Source organism: Protopterus annectens, chromosome 2.part1, assembly GCF_019279795.1.
Source record: "Protopterus annectens isolate FY-2018-M chromosome 2.part1, PAN1.0, whole genome shotgun sequence".
Classification (NCBI taxonomy): domain Eukaryota; kingdom Metazoa; phylum Chordata; order Ceratodontiformes; family Protopteridae; genus Protopterus; species Protopterus annectens.
The window spans coordinates 1,701,123,848-1,701,145,798 of NC_056729.1; the positions used below are offsets into that span (position 1 = coordinate 1,701,123,848).

At 40.5% G+C, this 21,951-nt stretch overlaps 1 protein-coding gene across 1 annotated transcript in view; it reads left to right on the forward strand.

Annotated features, from left to right (window-relative positions):
• KIF1B (kinesin family member 1B) overlaps positions 1 to 21,951 on the forward strand; it is a gene marked incomplete in the record, with an annotated part of 2,363,676 nt that overhangs the window by 1,381,254 nt on the left and 960,471 nt on the right.

A 21,951-nucleotide genomic window follows, 5' to 3' on the forward strand; every position in this document is an offset into this window, starting at 1 on the left:
ACAAGGATATAAGGAATCTCCAAACTCTGGATCCCACACAGTTTGGTTTTGTGAAGGGGTAGATCATGCCTGCTCAACCTGGTCAACTTCTTTGAGTCAGTCACCAGAGCAGTGGATGAAGGCAAGGTGGTTCATACAGTCTACCTTGATCTGGCCAAGGCCTTTGATACCATTCCCCACTCAGGAATTATAGAAAACCTCACTAAGCTAGGCATCAACCCCTATGTCACTAGATGGGTTGCAAACTGGCTCACAGAACCCACAGTGTGAAAGTAGCTGTCTCCAAGTCAGACTGCCATCCAGTCACGAGTGGAGTCCCACAGGGTTCAGTCCTGGGTTCTCTCCTGTTTGGTATCTCAACTACATTTTAACCATGTTTAGTATGTCACCTTACTTTAAAATTGTACTTTGCTCTACAGCTGTTTTACATCTGTTTTCTTCTTGTCTTGCGTCCTTAACTGGACTAATGTCTATATTTAAATGCTATGTTTTTTTTAACTGTGTAATGCAAATAATACTTAATGTGGAGCTTTTCTCCCAGGGCCTCTGCTGAAAACGGACCTGTGTCCAGTCGGACTCTCCCGGTTAACAAATGTAAATAAATAAATAAATAAATAAATCTATTTCTCTGAAGTCCAGGACAACACGAAGAGACTCTGGCTGACAAAATTTACAGACAATTGCAAGTTGGGAGCTATTAACTCCACAAGTGATGCTGACATAAAGGCCTGACTGAGACCAACGACTGGTGTCAAAACCATGGCCTTAAGCTCAATGCCAAAAAATGTGTTGTCATCCTCTTTGGGAAAAACTCAGTTCCCATGAATTATCACATTGATGGTAGTCCACTGAATGCGTTATAAGAGATCTGGGAACACAGGTTGACAGCAGCTTCTCATTTGACCACCACATTTCCACTGTGGTCAGAAAGTCCTTCTCTGTGGTACATCTCATTACTAAAGGTTTTGCATTCAGGAAGGTCATTGTCTCCCTCTACTCTTCCCTCATTAGGCCAATCATTGAGTACAATGCCCCATTTGGCATGTATCTCACTAAACACCTGCAGCAACTGGAGGGAATGCAAAAGTACCTCACAAAGAGGATCCTAGGCCTTAAACATTTGTTCTATATGGACAGCCTCAAAAAATTCTAACTATTCTCTGTCTCATATCGCCTACTTAGAGGCAAACTCTACTTGACTTACAAAGCCATGTCTGACCCAGATCTGTTAGAAACACTACATCTAAAGAAATCCCAATCCATCCGCACCACACGCTCCAGAAACTTCAACCTCATTACTGCAATCAACAAAATATGCTGAAGGAACAGGTTCATAATCCGGAGACTGCCCATGCTATGGAATAGACTTCCCATACATGTCAAGCAGAGCACCTCACTAGCCCTCTTCAAGAGAAATCTTAGAATAAGTGGATGGGAAATAGAAAATTCACCTTAGGGATCACTCCACTGGCTTTACTTGACAAGAGGCACTGGGAACTAAGGTCAGGTAACACAATGCCAGGGTAATCCTATGGGCTAGGCTTGCAAAGGCTCCAGGGCCATTAGCCTTGTACACACCTGTGAACCTATGAACCAGCGCCAGGAAGTCTGCTCTTCAGATTTTCCCTTAGAACTAGCCAAGTTGAGTTTTTAAGCACTCAAACCTGTTCCTTGTAGCTCAGCACTTGCTTAGAAACCATTGCAAGCACTAGATAGACCTTAAATTGCTACAGCACTCAACTCTCCTTACCAAGTAAGAAAAAACAGTTAGTACTTAAATAAATAAGCACCTATCCAGGCATGTCCAAGGGTCAGCTCCCTATGTTTTCTCCTGTCCACCTGGTGAATCTGGACATCCTGAGGCAATGTAGCAATTGCCTCAGATACACAGACATCCCTCTCCTACCACCTAACACTAGTACAGGCCAGCGCTAAGGGACTCTGGCTAACAAAGTTTGCAGATGACTGCAAACTGGGAGCCATTATTGATTCCCCAAATGATGTGGATACTCTACAAAAGGGCCTTAAAGAAACAGATGCTTGGTGCCAGAGCCATGGGCTCAAGCTCAATGCCAAGAAATGTATAGTTATCCCCTTTGGGGAAAAAGCATGTACCCATGAATTACCACATAGGTGGCAGTACACTAAACACCGAAAGTGTGATGAGAGACTTAGGGACACAGGTAGACAATGGTCTCACCTTCGATAACCACATTGCCACAACAGTCAGGAAATCATTTTATGTGGCACACCTCATCACTAAGGGCTTTTCATCCAGAAAAAAGGAGGTCATTGTCCCACTGTACTCATCCCTAATTAGACCCATTATAGAATACAATGCCCCATTTGGTATGTACCTCTCAAGACATCTGCAACAACTGGAAAGGCCATAGAAATACCTCACTAAAAGAATTACAGGCTTAAAGCAGATGCCCTACGCTGACCGCCTTAAGAAACTCCAGCTGTACTCTTTCACATATCGTCTACTCAGAGGCGATCTCTGCTTAACCTACAAGACCATGTCAAACCCAGAGCTGTTGGACATGCTACACCTAAAGAAATCCCAGTCCCTCAGAGCCACACGCCTCAGGGATCTAAACCTTGTCATCACAATAAATAAAACATGCTGGAGGGATAGGTTCCTGACCCAGAGACTCCCCAGACTCTGGAATAGACTGCCCATTCATGTCAAGCAGAGCGCCTCTTTGGCCATCTTCAAAAGGAATCTTGATGACTGGATGGGAGAAAGGAAATTCACCCCGGGGATCACGTCAGTCGCCTTGCTAGACAGGGGTCCAGGGATGTAAATAGTGTGGGAAGAAATAGCCAGGGGATTGTTACGGCTAGGCTTGTATAGGCCCTAGGGCCAATAGCCTAGTACCAGCCTATGAACTACAACCTGTGAGAGATGCACTTATATAGCCAAATTGGAAGCCAAGCTCTCTTCAGCCAAGACTGGACTAGCCAGTCAGGAGGAGAAGGTAAAGACTTGCACCACACCACACACTCGCATAATCCTTCAAAACCTACACAAACACATAGTAGCACGAAACACACACCTACATTCGCGAAGGTTTTTAAAATAAATCTGCCCAAACATCAGAGACCTCCAAAGCTGAAACGCAAACAACCAACACCACCCAACACAACCCAAGTGACACACAACTCACAAAACCAGTGTGCCACTCAACTTCAGCCCCTAAGGCAAAACAACGTACCTAGCACACTAGTCATAGGTGACTATAGTTAGGCACACTAATGTCCCACTAAATAAACAAGGAGAAGATTACAGTTAGCTGCCTGTCAGGTGCCAGGATCCGCCACATAATGCATGCACTCAGGTCACTACACAAAAAGGACAAATATGTTCCTGTTGGAGTAAACGACCTGAGACATACCTCCCTGGACTACATGGAAAGAGATATGGAGGAGCTCTCGGATCTTCTAGCCCAGGCAGGTATGATCCTAGCCCTGAGTAGCATCCTGCCATCACACAGAATGATACCTCAGTACAAAGACAAAATGATTGACTTCAACAATTGGCTAAATTTCTGATATCATTCTAAGAGGATCAGTATCTGTTAGCCTGGGATGAGATGATCGACAGGCCACAATGCTTTGCCAGAGATGGCCTGCACCTGTCGCCCCTGGGTTTCCGGATACTGGCTAAGGCTCTTGCCACCCCTATAGTGCCTTTTTTAGGCAAGAGTCACATGACAAAATTACCACCGTAACAGGAACAAGCAGTCAAAATCTGAGGGTAATGCTACTTAATGCTAGAAGTCTAAACCTCAAAATGCACTCACTCAAGGCACTCCTTAAAGTGGAGAACATCGACATCTGTGCAGTGACAGAGACCTGGTTCAAGGCTCCAGAGAGCACCGCTGCAATACCAGGCTACAGTTCATACCACACCTTTCGGCCATGTAACCTGGACCAAAACACTAGAGGTGGAGGCATGTCCATATTCACCAAGGATATCCACACCTCTGGGCTTAATTGCCTAACATAATGCATCCGAAATTCTCCAGGTGCAACTAACACTGGTCAAGACTGCAGTCCAGATCCCCCACCATGCCTGAAGACTTCCACTCCACTTTTCTTAACATACTGGAAAATATTAAGGTACAACCCAACACCCTCATACTAGGAGACTTCAACTACTCCGCCATTAACTGGGAAAACTACTCGGGTACCAACACAATTGCACAGCGTTTTTTGGAATTTGTAAATTCCAACTCCTTGGATCAGCTGATCCAGACCCCCACCAGGGGCAGCAGTATCCTAGACTTGGTCATTACCAACATGGGCGACCGGTGCTCCACACCAGAGGTCAGCCCCTCATTGATCAGATCCGACCATAAGCTAATCACCCTAGACATCTACATCCCGCCCCCACCACCTATTAAGGAAACCACCATAAACAACTTCTCCAAAGCCAACTTCATGCTTCTTAAGACAGAAGTGACTAACTTCACCACACCCAAGCAAATGGAAAGTAGTAGTATGACTGCTGAATCCTACATCAGTGCACTGTATGAAGACATACACGAGTGCATGGACCATGCCATCCCAAATAGAACCAAGATACTATCCTCCAAAAAAAAAGAAGCCAGTGTGGTGGTCCCCTGCCATTAACAAACTCTACAACAGAAGGAAGAAACTGTTGCAAAAAAGAGTAAAATCCCAAGATTGGAAAATCTCCCTTGTCAGCCTCAGTAAGAAGCTGAGATCCCTCATAAAAATCCTCCAAAGCTAGTTATGAGAACAAAATCGCCACAGATTCTAAAGATAACCACAAGGCATTCTATAGCTATGTCAGAAATCTCAGTGGCAACACTGATCTGCTCAGAGCTACAGGACAATGGCACTAAACATACAGAACCAGCTGATATTGCCAACAACCTGGCAGATATGTTTAGTGCAATTTTCTCCCCCCTCTCACCCCCGAAAGGGCCCATCTTTATACCAGATAAATGCCAAGTCCCTATAATCACGGCCACACAGGTGAAAAACGCACTTGTCAAAGCCAGGAATACAGTATCCATGGGACCTAACAACATCTCAGGCTGTGTTCTGCATGAACTATAAAATGAACTGGTACCCCACCTAAATACCATGTTCAGTCATACCCTCACTACAGGCTTTGTGCCTAGTGAATGATGCACAGCTACAGTGATTCCACTCCACAAGGGGGATCCACCATGGACCCCGGGAACTACCTACCCATCAGTCTGACGAGTCTGATCTACAAGGCCATGGAACATATCATCATGGAACTTTTAAACAAAGACATAGGTAACCTGCAAAGTCTAGACCCCACCCAGTTTGGGTTTGAGAAAAGTAGATCACATCTCCTAAACCTGATTGACTTCTTTGAAGCAGTCACCAAATCCATGGACAAAGGTAAGGTGGTTCACACGGCCTAACTTGACTGCGCCAAGGTCTTCGACACCATCCCCCACTCTGGTATCATTGATAAGCTCACGAAACTGGGCATAAACCCCTATGCCACGTGATGGGTGGCTAACTGGCTCAGTGACAGAACCCACACCGTGAAAGTAGCCAGTTCCAAATCCGTCTCCAGACCAGTGACAAGTAGAGTACTACAGGGTTCAGTCCTGGGTCCTCTCCTGTTCGGCATCTACTTCTCTGAAATCTAAGCCAACACAGGGGGCTTATGGCTAACAAAGTTAGCAGATGACTGGAAGCCATTACTGAATCCGCTAAGGATGTGGACATTCTACAAAAGGGCCTCACTGAGACAGATGCCTGGTATTAAAGCCACGGCCTCAAGCTCAGCGCCAAAAAATGCATAGCCATCCCCTTTGGGAAAAACCCTGTGCCAACAAACTATCACATAGGGCGGTAGTCCACTCAACACCGAAAGTGTGATACGAGACCTAGGGACACAGGTAGACAGTAGTCTCTCCTTTGATAACCACATCACCACAGTGGTCAGGAAGTCCTTCAGTGTGGCACACCTCATCACAAAAATTTCTCCTCCAGAAAAAGAAGTCAATGTCCCCCTCTACTTAGCCTTCATTAGACCTGTTATAGAGTACAACGCCCCATTTGGGATGTACCTCACAAGACACTTGTAGCAACTGGAAAGACCGTGGCCTCAAACAGTTGCCCTATGCAGACCGACTTAAGAAACTCCAACTCTACTCCATTGCATATTGCCTACTCAGAGGCGATCTCTGCCTAACATACAAAGCTATGTCAAACCCAGAGCTGTTGGACATGCTACACTTAGAAACATCCCAATCCCTTCGTCCCTCACTCTCCAGGGACCTTTACCTTGTCACCACAATAAACAGAACTTGCTGGAGGGATAGGTTCCTGTCCCAGAGACTTCCCATACTATGGAACAACCTGGCCATTCATGTCAAACAGAGCACCTCATTGGCCCTTTTTAAGAAAAATCTGGACAACTGGATGGGAAATGAGAAATTTACCCCGGGGATCACTTCTGTGGCTCTGCTCGACAGGGGCACATGAAAATAATTTTTTGGGTGGCTGAAGCCAGGGAATCTTTATGGCTAGGCTTATATAGGCCCTGGGGCCGATAGCCTAGTACCAACCTATGATCTTTCCTTTCCATAGGTTAATAGAAGGTTACTAGGCAGTTCGCCCTACGGCCTTTATAAGCCTAGCCATGTTATACCCTTGTTCCTTTACTGACCAAGTCGTATGGTCTATATTTGCAGTGCGAGTCTGTGAGGTGTCAGCATCGACTGCCCTTATCCAAGAGGCACATATTTGACACCCCCAGGATAAATTTACGGTCTCCCATCCAGTTGTCTTAAGTTACGCTTAAGTAGGGTCATTGAGGAGCTCTGTTTTACATGAATTGGGAGTTTGTTCCAGAGGAGTGGCAGTCTCTGGGAAGCATTATCTGTTTCACCAGCAAGTTCTGTTAATGTCACAGGCTAGGTTAAGATCCCTAGAGCAAGTGAGTCTTGTCTCATTTGGCTTGCTGATGTGCAGTGTTTCCATTAGGGCAGGTTCCAAGACTGCTCTGCCAGGCACAAGTCTCCTCTCAGTGGCCTATAAGATGCAAAGTACAGTGACAGGGTCTTCAGTCTGCCCATTTTGGTCATGTGTTGAAGGCCCCGAATTTTCTTGGTGAGAAACCTCCGAGGTCTGTCCAACTGCTGCAACTGTCTGGTGAGGTACATACAGAAGGGAGCATTGTACTCTATTAGTGGTCTGATGAGTGATTGAGCACAGGGGAGCTATAATATCCTTAGCTCTGGATGCAATGCCCTTACTTATGAGATATACAACACAGAAGGTCTTCCTTACCTGTGTGGACACATGGTGATTAAAGTTAAGGTTATCAGCCTGTGTTCCGAAATCTCTCACCACAGGGTTTGAGTTAAGGTGGTTACTGTTCCCTTAGAAATTGCTTTTCCCACCTTTATCAGCACCTGCATCTCGATTGATTTTCTGTCTATACATATGTGTTTGATATCACCACCATCCATGTCTTCTCACAATTTTTCTAACCTAACAGCCCCTTCCATACTCCTGTGTCACCACCTTGTTTGCCTCCTTTCCTCTTTTCTCCATGCACTCTGTGTGTGTTGAGGTTTATGGAAAAAAGAAGTAATTATATGTTGATACTGCTCACTGGTGTTATTACTACACTACACCACCATCACTGCCTTAGCTGTCAGCTTATTTACTCAAGAGTCAGGGACAAAGCAGGAGCAAAAGCACAAAATCAGGGACAATTTTTAAATATTACTGTAATGCACTTCTTTAATTGGAAAACAAATGTTGTACCAATATTTACTTTCTAAACAATAAGAAGTATTTAACTGTGACTAGCATTATTGACTGATTGTAGTCTTTAATGGTTTACCAGGAAATCTAATTTCTACAAGGGACAGGACAAAAAAGAGGAAAACGTGGGATATTATGCAAAATCTGAGAAACTTAAGAACTATGTCACCACACTTCCATTCCTGTGACTATGTTGTACACCTTTTCACAAACAACTTAGTTCCAGTGATCCCCTGGACTGTTCTTATGTTGACACATCTCAGTTTTCATTTACTAACTAGGTCTGTACACCTCCAGCTCAAAAGAATAATTAATTTCCTTAGTTACAACTATTTGACCATTTGCTCCACCAACATTTCTAACAAAGTACTCTGTAGGGATTTTTTTTAAATCTTCCAACTTGTTACACTCAAAAAATGTTCCCAGTTCCCTCTATCTCTCTCCCCTATCACGCTTCCAACATTTACTGTCTACATGACAAAAATCCTCTGAATTCTGCTTGGGGTATAAAGATACATATGCAAACTTCCAAGCAAAAATCCTAAACCTTATGGATTTTTTACTTGCACAATTTGAAGCCATACATATATCCTCCCATTGTTCCCTGGTAAATTGCTTTTCCCAAACTTTTGTAACAACTCCTGATTGAGTCTTAATTATTATACATTATTTTATATGCCCTACTAATTATCTGTTTTTCACAACAGCTTCTGTTCTAGATTCAACTAAAGACTTTACCAGAGCAGATCTTTCACTTAGGGCTCCTCTATCCCTTTCATTTTGCCTATACTCTGATGTCAATCCCTAGTAGGGGAAAGTAGTCTGTAACCTACAGTTTAAACTGCTACTTGGCCTCATCCCAGTGTGTGACCCTTACTTTTCAGTTTATTTGCTCCCAATACCTTAGTTCCTTTGCTAGGTTTCTGTAGTCAATTCAATCCCCCCATTGCCTATGTTCTGTACCCCCCTACTTTTTGAAGCTTATGAATACAACATTCTGTATGGTTATTTTCCCCAAAGATATGCATCCAAAATCTCACTTTCCTTATTTCTTGAATTCCCCCACTGCTTCATTATCATCCCTTTCTACTTTGAATTATAGCCTTCTGTGTATATTATGTAAATGAGCCGTAACGTTATAGCTCTGAAGTATTCCTTCAAGTCAGGTAATCCTAAACCACCGTGTTCTTTTGGAAGAATTGGGCATCTGAACCCACCCAGTCTTAAGGAATGATATACTGAGGCATCTGTAGCAGTCCAACATAAACATAATGGTAAATTTAAAACTAATCCCATACATGGAACACCCAAATAAACAAATTTTATAAAAAAAAAATCCTGTCCATCTGTAAAGAATGTCCCACGTAATCATTATAAAAACAGATTTCAGACTGGTAAATCATTCCCAGCTATGCAACAAAGCTTAGAATGAACCAACAATCCTTTACTGACCTTTTTGATATGGCTCTGCTGGAAATTACAAGCCAGTTAGTTTCACCAGTGTTATTTGCAAGGCTGTGAAGCATATTACAGCTGAACTAATGAACAATGTTTGTGACCATAGACCATATATCACTTGATATATGCAGTTCACCGTTATAAAAAATCAGGTCATACCTGTTCAACCTGGCTGAGTTCTTCAAAAAGATTACTTTACCATATATAAGGGGCATATATATATATATATATATATATATATATATATATATATATATAGATATAAGGGGCATACAGTTCACACTGCCTATCTGTACCTTTTCAAGGTCTTTGATATTTTCCTACATACTGGAATTATTGACAAACTGTCACAAATCAACATTAAAACATATATAGTTCACTACATAGGGAATTGGCTATCTGCCAGAAGTGGTGGTATTAAGGTTGAGGATATCATTTCTATACAGACAAAATCCACCAGCAGGTTCCGAAGTCTATGTTTCTGTAACATGAAAAATGATATTAAGTGACTATGGCTAACCAAATTTGCTGAGGATTGAATACTGGGACGGTTATAAAATCCCATTCCAGTACTTAAATTCTTCAGCAAGGATTGCACCAAACAGCTACTTGGAGTGTTAATCATTGAATTTGCCATCAGTACCAAAAATTTCCTTTGGTAAATATTACATCACCACCACCCAACAACCATATATGTAGTATTTGACTTAAATCTGATACAGTCTTTGAGCTCAAAGTCTTCAGTATTTATGTTGATAACAAACTTTCTTTTGACCATCCTGTCTCTGTGTGGTAAGAAAATACTTCTGCTTTACAGAACATATTGTTTGTGGTATCTCCTTGAGGTTTAAAGAAGTTATAATCCTTCTTTTATTCCTCCCTTAAGTTCATCATTGAATATAATGCATCCTTTTGCATATACCTCACTAAACACTTAAACCAACTAAAGAGACCTCAATGTGCCTTTACCAAAAATATTTCTGGTCTCAGTTCCCTTACCTGCTGTGCTAAAATAAAAGCCCTAATCACTCTGCTCAGTATTGTACAGGCTCTCCCTTGCTGTAAACTTCAGTGCTCTTTGATCTCCCCTAAATAGATCCTGTAGTAAAGCAGACGCCCATTCTAGAGACCTTCGTCTATACTGCCACAACGACACCACCAGATGATGTGACAGTACTTAAAGGAAAACCTCTGCCTTCTCCTACAGCTTAACTCAATCCTTTTGTTTCTTTTCTTCCTAGAATATGGTTCCATTATTCTGTAGGTACCAGAAAAACTGATTGTATTTTTTAAAACTTTAAATTTCTTGTCTTGGAGTCAAAGGAGGGGAAAGCCCACCTACTTTCTTTTGTTTTTTTAAGCTTAACTTCTCACATGCTTCGTAGAGGAATTTGTATCTACCTGCATGACATACCCGTAGACACAATTAAATCTATAGTTTACACAGTTAGGTACTGCTGTGAATTGCATGAAGCACGGCGCCTTATCTTTTATCTGTCTCTGATTATGGAGATAAAGATTTTTTTATCTACTGAACTTCTCATGTACTGCTGTCAATCTTAGATGGGCAAATGAATCCTGCTAATGTCAGAAGCACAGCAGCTGCTAAAAAAAAGACAAAGCTGTGGAGAACTTAACACTCCCCTTTCATAGAAAAACAAAGCAATTAGATCAGTATGGGGTTTAAAGGCAGTCGTCACCTCTTCTGACAAATTTACATAAACAGCATCACAGTATTGAAATAAGTTTTAAATGTTAGTTATTTATAATAAGTTATATGTTAAGATAACTTAAAAGTAGTAAAAGAGATTTCTGTGGCATTTAGAGAAAAGTCAGATATTTTTTCTTGTAAAGTATCAACACATTTACCATTTTCAAGCCCCCCCCCCCCGCAAACACACACAGGACAGAATTCCAGAAAGAGAGACAGGTGGCAACCCTATCAACTAAGCGCACAGGGTACTGTTCATAAAAAGGTCTTTTATGCTTTTTTTGCGACATCCTTCCAGAGGGAAATGCACATCTGGTACACACAAATCCATAGTAAGAGATTACCACTGACTTTGAGTCAGTCTTTACAGTCCTAGAGTGCATTGAGCATTTTTAGTCCACAAAGGGAATGTGTCCATTGATGGCAACCATACTATATAAATTTACTTTAACATCCCTTGCTTTAAAACATTAGGAAAAGGAAATCAAATTTACTTAACTGTGTTTAAATGTGCATCTGAATGTGTGTGTGTGACTGTGTGTGTGTGTGTGTGTGTGTGTGTGTGTGTGTGTGTGTGTGTGTGTGTGTGTGTGTGTGTGTGTGCGCATCTGCATGTGTATATATTTATAATATTATATACATGTGCATATTTTATATATATATATATATATATATATATATATATTATATACATGTGTATATTATATAAGAGAGAGAGCATGTACTTGTGTGTGTGTGTGTGTGTATATATATATATATATATATATATATATATATATATATATGCAAAAATGACTGTAAATATAAAACAATAAAAAAGAGAAATGACACTGAAGCTCTCTTTTTGTAAATATCAAAAAATTAAATGTCATTTTTGCATATAAAGTACTTAATAGTCTGATTGATATATGTGTGTGTGTGTGTATATATATATATATATATATATATATATATATATATATATATATATATATGGATCTAGGACTTCTGCACGAATGTGCAAAGTCCCGAATCCATAATCACCAAACATATAGTAACGAAAGCGCTTTCACCGAAAAAGCGCTTTCGTTAATATAGGTTAAAAAAAAAAAAAAAGAAAGAAAGAAATCTACGTTTATGCAGGGGGCCTTTGCCCCCCTGCACCCCCCACACACCCCTACTTTAATATTCTCACTCTGAGACTGCACTACAGTGAGGAAAAGGGAATGTTCCCTTATCCACACCATAGTGCGTTCTCGCAAACAGGCATACTTACGCAAAAGTGCTTCTTTGTTGAAAAGCACTTTCGTGCAAGTATGCCAAACCAAAATTAGTTATGGTGATTTTGTCTTCGGGGATCTGTACGGATCCCATATATGTATATATATATATATATATATATATATATATATATATATATTATATGTGTGTGTGTGTATATATACACACACATTATCATATAAACAATGTATGTGTGTGTGTGTGTATATATATATATATATATATATATATATATATATATATATATATATATATATACACACACACACACATACATACATATAAGCAAAGTATGTATGTATAACACACATCTTACATGTATGCACAGAAACGTGTGTGTGTTTATAACAGTGAAATAGATTATACGCCTGTGTGTACACTTCATGTCCTTTAAATAAAAACAAATCAAAATGGAAATTTTGTCTAACTGTATATATATTTCTACATAAACTCACACAAATATATATATATGTAAAAAGTGTAAGTAACATGTGTAACGGTATACATGGGATGAATTATATTGTAATACAGTCATTATTTTTGTAAGTAGTCACACATGCACTAACGTATGGATGTGTGTGTGTACTTAACACATGTACAGATGCACACCAATATATACTCAGACATGTATGTGCATGCATGTGTGTATTATTTGTCATCATCCTAAATCAGTATCCTTTCTCCTACTTTCTTCATGTTCCAAATGTTTTGCACCATACTAATTATTGGGCTCATCTGCGGTGGTTGTTCCATTCCAAAATTCCTAGGTTTAGTATGTTTTCATACTATCTTTGAATGACAGAAGTGATGCAAATATAATTATCTTCCCATCCTTTTCTTTTGTGAAGCTGTAAAACACTAACTTGCTGATTCCTGATCATTTAGAGAACAGTACCATCCTACAGCGCTGTGACCTATGCAGTATGGGTGTATGCAATTCATTGTTTATAATAAAGTTAACATAGCGGCCATGGTGGTGCAGCGGTTAACATTGTAGCCTCATAGAAGAGGTTCTTCGGTTCAATCCTTGTCTGGGGTGCCTTCTGTGTGTAGTCTACATGTACTCCCTGTGGTCGCGTGGGTTTCTTCCCGCATCTCAAAGACATGCTGTAGGTGGATTGGACACTCTAAATTGGCCCTAGGTGTGACTGCGTGCATGTGTGTGCCTTCTGTGGAAGGTTGGGCGCCTGGCTGGCAACTCAACTCCGTAAAACTCTACTGCCAGTCATGAGCGGACAAGTGATCCGCTATGGCGATCCCTAACCAGGAAGAAGCCAAAAGAAGGAGGAGAGTTAACCATTATTAATGTATACATTCTAGTAAATGTTGTTTAATGTTTTATTTATTCACTTTCACACATCAGCTGTGTGTTGCACATGCAGTCTTTGTCATTGTCTTTGTCAGTATTTTTTTTTGTATTGCTGTGTCTCCTCTCTAACCCATCCCCTGCACCAGAAAACAGCCCACACGAAATCTCCCAAGCCTTTAATTCCCACTTAATTTCTACCATCCAAAACCTGCTCAAAGACTGCCCCATCCAACTCAAACATACATATCCTAACCCCAACTAAACACACCAACAACACACAACCAGGCAACTCATTCAACATTCAACCTGTACCCACCTCTCTGATTTTCAAACTCCTAAAACAACTCATACCTTGCTCTCTCTCTGGAGATAAACTTCCTGCAGAATATCTGCAAACAGCAGCTAGCGCATATCCAGTTACCATGCTTATAAATCGATCGCTCACTAAATCTTATGTTCCTCACCTATGGAAAAGATCCATCATTACCCCACTACACAAAGGGGGTAAGTCCCATGATCTTTCCAACTACCGCCCCATCTCTATACTCTCCCCTCTATCTAAATTCTTGGAGAAATGTGTTTACTCACAACTTCTTAAACACCTCTCTAATGACACTCTTCTATCCCCTACCCAGCATGGTTCCGGCCAGGACATAGCACTACTACTGCCCTATTATATTTCACTGACTCTGTCAACAAAACCATGGATGCAGGCCATCCTACCTCAGTTAATCCTACTAGACCTATCCAAGGCTTTCGACACTGTGTCACATGCTAAGCAAATACACCAACTATCAACACTAGGTTGCTCCCCAGGATCCCTCACCTGGTTTGCCTTCTACCTACAGTACATGGAACAATCTGTAAAATGGTTAAATGTGCAATCTCAGTATCAACCTAACAATATAGGAGTACCACAGGGATCCATTTTAGGACCACTTCTGTGTTCAATATCTTTATCAACAACCTGCACAAAGCCCCTCAAATCCAGAACATCATCCAATACGCCGATGATTTAACGCTTATATCCACCTACAGACCTCCTCACACTTACACAAAAGGCTTTTACTTCTATCCAATCGTGGCTCATTAATGCACAACTAATGCTAAAACACAAAAAAACTAAACTTTTACTTGTCTTGTCAAAACCACCTAACTTTGACTTTAAAATCATGGCTAAAGACGGCACAGAAATTGAACTAGTGAAAACAGCCAAATTGCTAGGTATAACAGTAGATGATAAACTCACATACGAACAACACATCCTAACTGCAATCAAGAAAACCCACTTCAGATTAGGCAAACTATACCGCCACAAACTCTACCTGGACAAACATACAAAAATAAAACTAGCCAATACCCTACTCATTCCCTCCCTCTTGTATGGTAGTGCCATTTTCACTAACCTGCACAAAACCCTTATTGATAAACTACAATTATGTTACAACAAAATAGCCAAATTCACATCTGGAAAACCTTACCGCTCTCATCACTGCCATGCCGTCACTGAACTAAGATGGACTAGAATTTTCCCACCTTTTACAATAGATCCAACTAACTTTAGCCCACAAGCTAATTTTCAAACCAAATGACTGCCCTGCCCTCAATGCAATCCTAGAAACATACACCCCCACTAGAACACTAAGATCCTCATGTAAACAGATGCTTACAGTAGCCAAACCCAGCAAAAGAGCAGGACAATGCGTGTTCTCCCATACCATAGCTAAACTATGGAATAACCTTCCATCTGAAATAACCCAAATTGATTATCCAGAAACTTTTAAAGCAGCCCTAAAAACACATTATCTTAACAATCCATCCTGCACGTGCCTCAAAAGCAAACCACCTTAAACAATATACTTCACCAAATACTACATTGACAACATTTTTGCAAAAACGTAGTCTTCACATTTATTAAATGTACTCTTAATATACAGGAAGTTGGAATCTGACCATAGAAGGAAATGATGTAACAATACTAATTCAATTGTAAATTTCTTGTATTTTTAACTGTCATATCTTCCATTGTGTGTATATATCATATGTTTTTCTCTTTTTCTTCCTGTCATATCAGTAGCATTGCCACATTGTTTTTAACAGTTTGTGTTTTCCTTTGATTTTTGCTTGTGGAGCTTTTCTCCCCGGGCCTCCACTGAAAATGGGTCTCTGACCAGTGGACTTTCCCGATCAACAAATGTTAATAATAAATAAAATAAATAAGTAAGTGCATTTATTACTTGTTATTATATTTGCAAATGTAGCCCCAGTCATGGCTGAAAAGGTTCCTGGGAATGGTTCACTTTCCTGGTTACCAAATTTTAAATAAATACAAAGTAGAAACAATGGAGGGTGAATATGACAGAAATAATTAAGGAACTAGTAAGGCACATTTTAATTCTGCATCATTTTTGAGAGAGAAAAACATTTCTAGTGAAGGGTAACAGACAGACTTTAGATTACTTGTTACCTGCACATTTACAGCAAGGATCATTTACTGCAGTGAGAGTTTTCACACATCAGCATGACTGTGTGGAGGCCTATTAGTTCTTTTAGAACTGCAAAATAATCACTTCACAAAAACCTGCTATTTACCTACTTTATTTTGCTGGAAGTAGCTAACAGCTATTTATACCACAGATCAAACTCTGACAGACGCATAAATGAGGGTTAGGTCAGGGAAACATAGAAGTAGCTCTGTTACAGAAGGTGTGTTAGATGACAAGTGTTGCACAGTCCTGCCATTCTTTCTTAATGATGTGAGAAAACACCACCACTTCCTTATGTCTAGCATGACCGATATAAAGAGGACTTGAAATGTATTCTGGGAAGAAGGAATGAAAGCAAGAAAACAAGATCACATTGCCAAGGCAGGCCCTATCATCCACCATTTTGTGGGAGACTCATTAAAATTTGTAAAAGAAGCACTTGGAGTGATTTTGAGGTATTAAAATAACTCAGAAAACAAAGGCGTAGTAAAAAAACATGTTTTTTGAGTTTTGTTTGTGGAATACACTGCTCTTACATGAGGCACTGTAGTTCCATGGCAATATTTAAAACCTGTCTGGATGTTTGGTTGGGTGATTAAAAGTCTGGGAGAAAATCTACTTAAACAGGGGCACTGATAGTCTTCCACCAGTACTGAGTGATGTGGCTGAACTCTTCATTCGTCTCCTTGGCTGTAAGCTGAGTAAGAATCTATTTACCTGTAAGCCTACCCTTCCTAGCAAATAATTTTGTCAGAGCAAAGGCCCTTTCAGACCGTTACTGGTGGTAGTCTTACATCTGTGTTAGCAGAGAAACTTGTGCACTGGTATCAGTTAAAAATCACAGCAGCAGCAAAACCTAATACAAGTCATTGCTTTCATCATCCCTTTTAAATATTCCTTAGCATGCAAAATGTAAATATGCAGACTTTTTAATATAACTGCTAAAATCTTGGATATACAACCAGTGCTTTACTGAAAAATATTTAGTGTATTCTTTAGAACACCACTGGCAAATTAACTGCGTTAATGTTGTTTGTAGCCAAAGCAGCAGCAAATTTGGACTCCTGACCTCAGTGCTTGTTGCATGAATACTAATGGAATGTTTGATGTGAGATCAATGGGGCTGCCAATGAGGAGCCTGTTGAGTGTGGTTTATAAGTTGTCATGCTGGGAGACCACCATATGGTTATTTCATTTAATCAGTCTGCATTTTTGTTTCTCTGAATTGAAGACCAAGCTGTGTTTGTAATTCAAATGGCTTTTGGTAACAGCTGTGCATCAAAACACATCTGTTAAACTTCAGTAACTAAGCAGATTTTGTGTACATATTTGCAAACCTGCATAAAATCGTTCCTTGTTAGTAACCTTTTAAGGGGCTGTATTTTGGGTTGCCATGTGTGGTGACATCATCTTTCTCCTTTTTTTTCATATATCAGATTGTGTGTAGTATTGATCCGTGCTCCAAATATAAAGCTTACTGCGATTTATAGTCCACTCAGATGTAGCATCTGTAAAACTTATAAACAAAGACATTGGCAACCTTCAAACACTGGACCCCACGCAGTTTGGGTTCGTGAAGGGCCGATCTTGTCTCCTGAACTTGACTGACTTCTTCAAATCAGTTTCCAGAGCCGTGGACAAGGTTAAGGTAGTCCACACAGCCTATCTGGACCTCGCCGAGGCCTTCGACACCATCCCCCACTGTGGAATCACAGATAAACTTACTAAGCTGGGCTTTAATCCCTACGTCACTCGATGGGTTACCAACTGGCTTACTGATAGAACCCACACTGTAAAAGTAGCCGACTCCAAGTCCAGCTCCAAACAAGTGACAAGTGGAGTACCTCAGGGTTCAGTCCTGGGACCGCTCTTGTTTGGCATCTAGTTCTCTGAAGTAGAGGTCAGCACTAAGGGACTCTGGCTAACAAAGTTCGCAGATGACTGCAAACTGGGAGCCATTATTGAATCCCTAAATGATGTGGAAATGCTACAAAAGGGCCTTACAGAAACAGATGCTTGGTTCCAGAGCCATGGGCTCAAGCTCATTGACAAGAAATGTATAGTTATCCCCTTTGGGAAGAACATGTACCCATGAATTACAACATAGGTGGCATTTAGGCAAAGGGTCTACGAACACATTTACAACATTAATTGTAAGAATGAGAACAGTGCCCTTTTCAAGCATATCAGTTTGTTTCCCACTCCTAGTTTCAAATTTTGTGCTATTGACCTTGTGGACCTGGGTCCCCGAGGGGGACCAGTCGATGATTTCCTTGAGCTTAAGGAGTTGAAATGGCAAATTAAGGTAAATGCTTGTCAGTTGCCTGGTCTTAATGATCTTCTTCTTCTTTCGGCTGCTGCCGTTAGGGGTCGCCACAGCAGATCATATGTTTCCATTTCTTCCTGTCCACTGCATCTTGCTGTGTCACACCAACCACCTGCATGTCTTCTCTCACCACATCCATAAACTTATCTTAGGCCTTCCTGGTTTCCTGTTACCTGGCAGCTTCATCCTTGGCATCTGTTTCTCCAATATACTCTGCATCCCTCCTCAGCACATGTCCAAACCAAAGTAATCTTAACTCTCTGGCTTTGTCTCCAAACCTTCCAACCTGGGCTGACCCTCTAATATACTTATTCCTAATCCTGTCCACCCTCATCACACCCACTGCAAATCCTAACATCTTTAACTCTGTCAAATCCAGCTCTAACTCCTGCCTTTTTGTCAATGCCATGGTCTCCAACCCATATAACATAGCTGGTCTCACTGCCATCTTGTAGACCTTCCCTTTCACTCTTAGTGGTATTCGTCTGTCACAAATCACTCCTAACACTCTTCTCCATCCACTCCATCCTGCCTGTACTCTCTTCTTCACCTCTCTTCCACACTCACCATTACTCTGAACTGTGATCCCAAGTATTTAAACTCATCCACCTTTACCACCTCTACTCTCTGCATCCTCACCATTCCTCTATCCTCCCTCTCATTCACACACATATATTCTGTCTTAGTCCTGCTGATCTTCATTCGTCTTCTCTCTAGAGCATATCTCCACTTCTCCAGGGTCTCCTCAACCTGTTCCCTACTCACTACAGATCACAATGTCATTGCCTGGTCTTAATGATAAGCTTTCAATAAGCTCATTGTTGAAATTAAAGTCTTGTTATTTTTTTAATAACATGTCATTTTTTAACACTTGAGTTTTAATTTCAATATAGATATCTTGAATAATGGGTCCAATGAGTCATAGGTTGTTCTTATATAGTTTTTATATTGTCTGTAACATGTATTATATTGTAATGTAGAGCGGACCTACAGTTTTGTTTCAACCAATTGGAGTTTGAGTATGTGTTATTTAAACATGTGATAGTCATGGTTTTTATTCTGATGAAGTCTAACATTCAGACAAAAGCGCTCAATAAATATATATTTTCTGGAGACTGGAGTCGTGCATTTGTTGTTCCCTACATCAATTTTTTCTTATGCTCAGATTATCAAAGAGTGATTACTCTGCATAAGGGCTCAGACAAGTTAAAATATATTTAGGCTGGCATTAAAGAATCTGTGTGGCCTTCTCAACCAATTTCTGCCTAGCAGTGCATAGCTTACATGGCACTGGGGGTGGGGGGTTAAGCCCAAACTGAAGGTCAGTATGGAGGATCTTAAGAAGAATGCCATGTGACAAGGGTGGATTACAACCTTGAAAAAGACAAGTCACTGACTGAAGTACGAAGGAATTGTAAAAAAAAATTCAGGACCTTCTGGAGCGTCTTGCAATTTCTCATACACGTTTCAATTCTATGTTTTCTTGGGACTGAAGAAAAATCTACTTGTGTAAGAAATTTATTTGCAACAGGTTTTATGGCATATCACTAGTCTCCACTATTTTTTCTCGATTATTTTTATTTACTATATTGGGAGATGAGGTACCTTCTTTATGTGGGACCTACAGTGATCCTGCTGAAGCTTTATTTAAACTCTCCTCATATGTGGGTTTGATGTAGGACGTTCACACCTCTTGCTTGAATATTTAATCAGGCTCACTTGAACAGGTCTCTTTCTGATCTTGATCTGCAAGGAGCATTTCATTTATTTATGTATTTTCTTCAGATGTGCTTTTGTCTCTACTTATACAGGATGAGGTCTTGGTGTTTATTCTGACATCACGTCACAAGGATGGATGACCATCTCACTTTTCCACTGCTACGTCCTGACCTGCATTGCAAAGTTTCCTGTAACCCTCCCTCTGACTATGAGAAGGCTTTTATTACTTGAATATTCAGTCTCAGTTGTCTATCTGAAACAGTGACATACCTCCTAAAACAAGTTTGCTAACTTTGATGGTAATACTTTCAATACACCAACTTGTGGAATCCCTTGTAATTTAAAGTGACAGTGTCTCTTTCTTATTGTCGTTGTCTTACTGTTTCTTATGTGTTTGCAAGAGTCATCAGATTTTAGACATCATCTGGGTAAGAGATGCTCTTTAGGTGAGACTAGTAAAGGTTTCTTCTGTCAGTGCACCTTCACTTGTGTGATTCTGCTGTGTCCTCAATAACAGCACTCAAAGAATTAATTTAAATGGTAAGTTTTTATAATTCTGTTTTCAATGTATGTTTGTTTGCCCTTATTCTTGCATTTTTTACACCTTAGCTTTGAAATCACTTGGCATTGCTGTATGTACTTAGTCACAAAATGAATTGCCTGTATTGTAGCATGGTGTTGAGAAGGGATCAAAACTGTGCAAAGTGCTGTATGAAATGTGATGCTTATGTTTGTTTTGGAGGGGTGCTGCACTTTTTTTAGTTATTTTAGTGTTACATTTTTGTTTGGTAAATTAAAATTAAAGAAATTAATTGGTTATGTGCACCTTGGTCAAAGTTCCACTGAACCCCTTGGAAGCTCATTTTTATTGTCTGCTTTCCAGCAGCATTTTCTTTCTTGAGCATTAGGCTGCACCTTGTTCATGCAAGACACCATTTTTGTGTAGTCCCGTCAGTATTGATGAGATGGCTGAATTACCAACCTATTCATCTACCATGGTGAACCTCTTTTTGTCCTTTCAAAATACCCACCTGGTTCTCCCATCCATACTTCAGTACTGTTACCCCAAAAAGAACAGAGAGAAGAGAGATGTTGATGAGTGTCACTCTGTGAGAGAAAATATCCAATGTAAAGTGAGGGAAGAAGTATAGCTTCCTGTAAATAAGAGGAATAATAAATGCCAAAATCAAAAATACTTATCCTACTAGTTAAGGCTTTGGGGGAGGCTGGCGATAGATGCAGTATATTGGCCCCAATCTGTTTCTCAAGAAGAATGAACGACTGCAGAAAAGAATGAAGTAAGAAGAGAAGAGTCATAGTGGTGGGGGCATGAATATGCCAGAATGTAACTGGAAGGATGCAGCCACAAGAGCTGAGAGGGAGAGGAAAGTGACTAAAACCCAGAACCACGAGAGTTTCAGTCGGGTGTTAGGTGACTGTTTCAGAAAGGGCACAATCCTTGATGCAGTGCTAACTGTAGCAGAATTTGTTTGAGCTGTAAATGTGAAGTTATCTCTTGCCAAAAGAGACCGTGTCATTGTAGGGTTCAGGGTTGAGAAATGAAGCTAAGGACACACATGAAATACTATGCTACTAAATGGGGACGGGGTTTAAGAACATTGGGAAAAATCTCAAAAGGAGCTGGGGGACTGGAGGTAAGCTGAAGAGACAGCTGAACTGTGAACATGGGTCAGAGGTTGTCTGCTCAGACTTGTGAAATATGACTGAGGAAATACAGAAAGACTACAAGAGAAGGCCAGTGTGGCTAAAAGTGAGTCTAAGTAATTGCATCAAAAGTGAGACAGAATATGTAAAGTGGAAAGCAGGAAGGGAGAGAGGTATATGTACACTTTAAGGAGGCAAGCAGAAAGAACAATGAAGGAAGTAA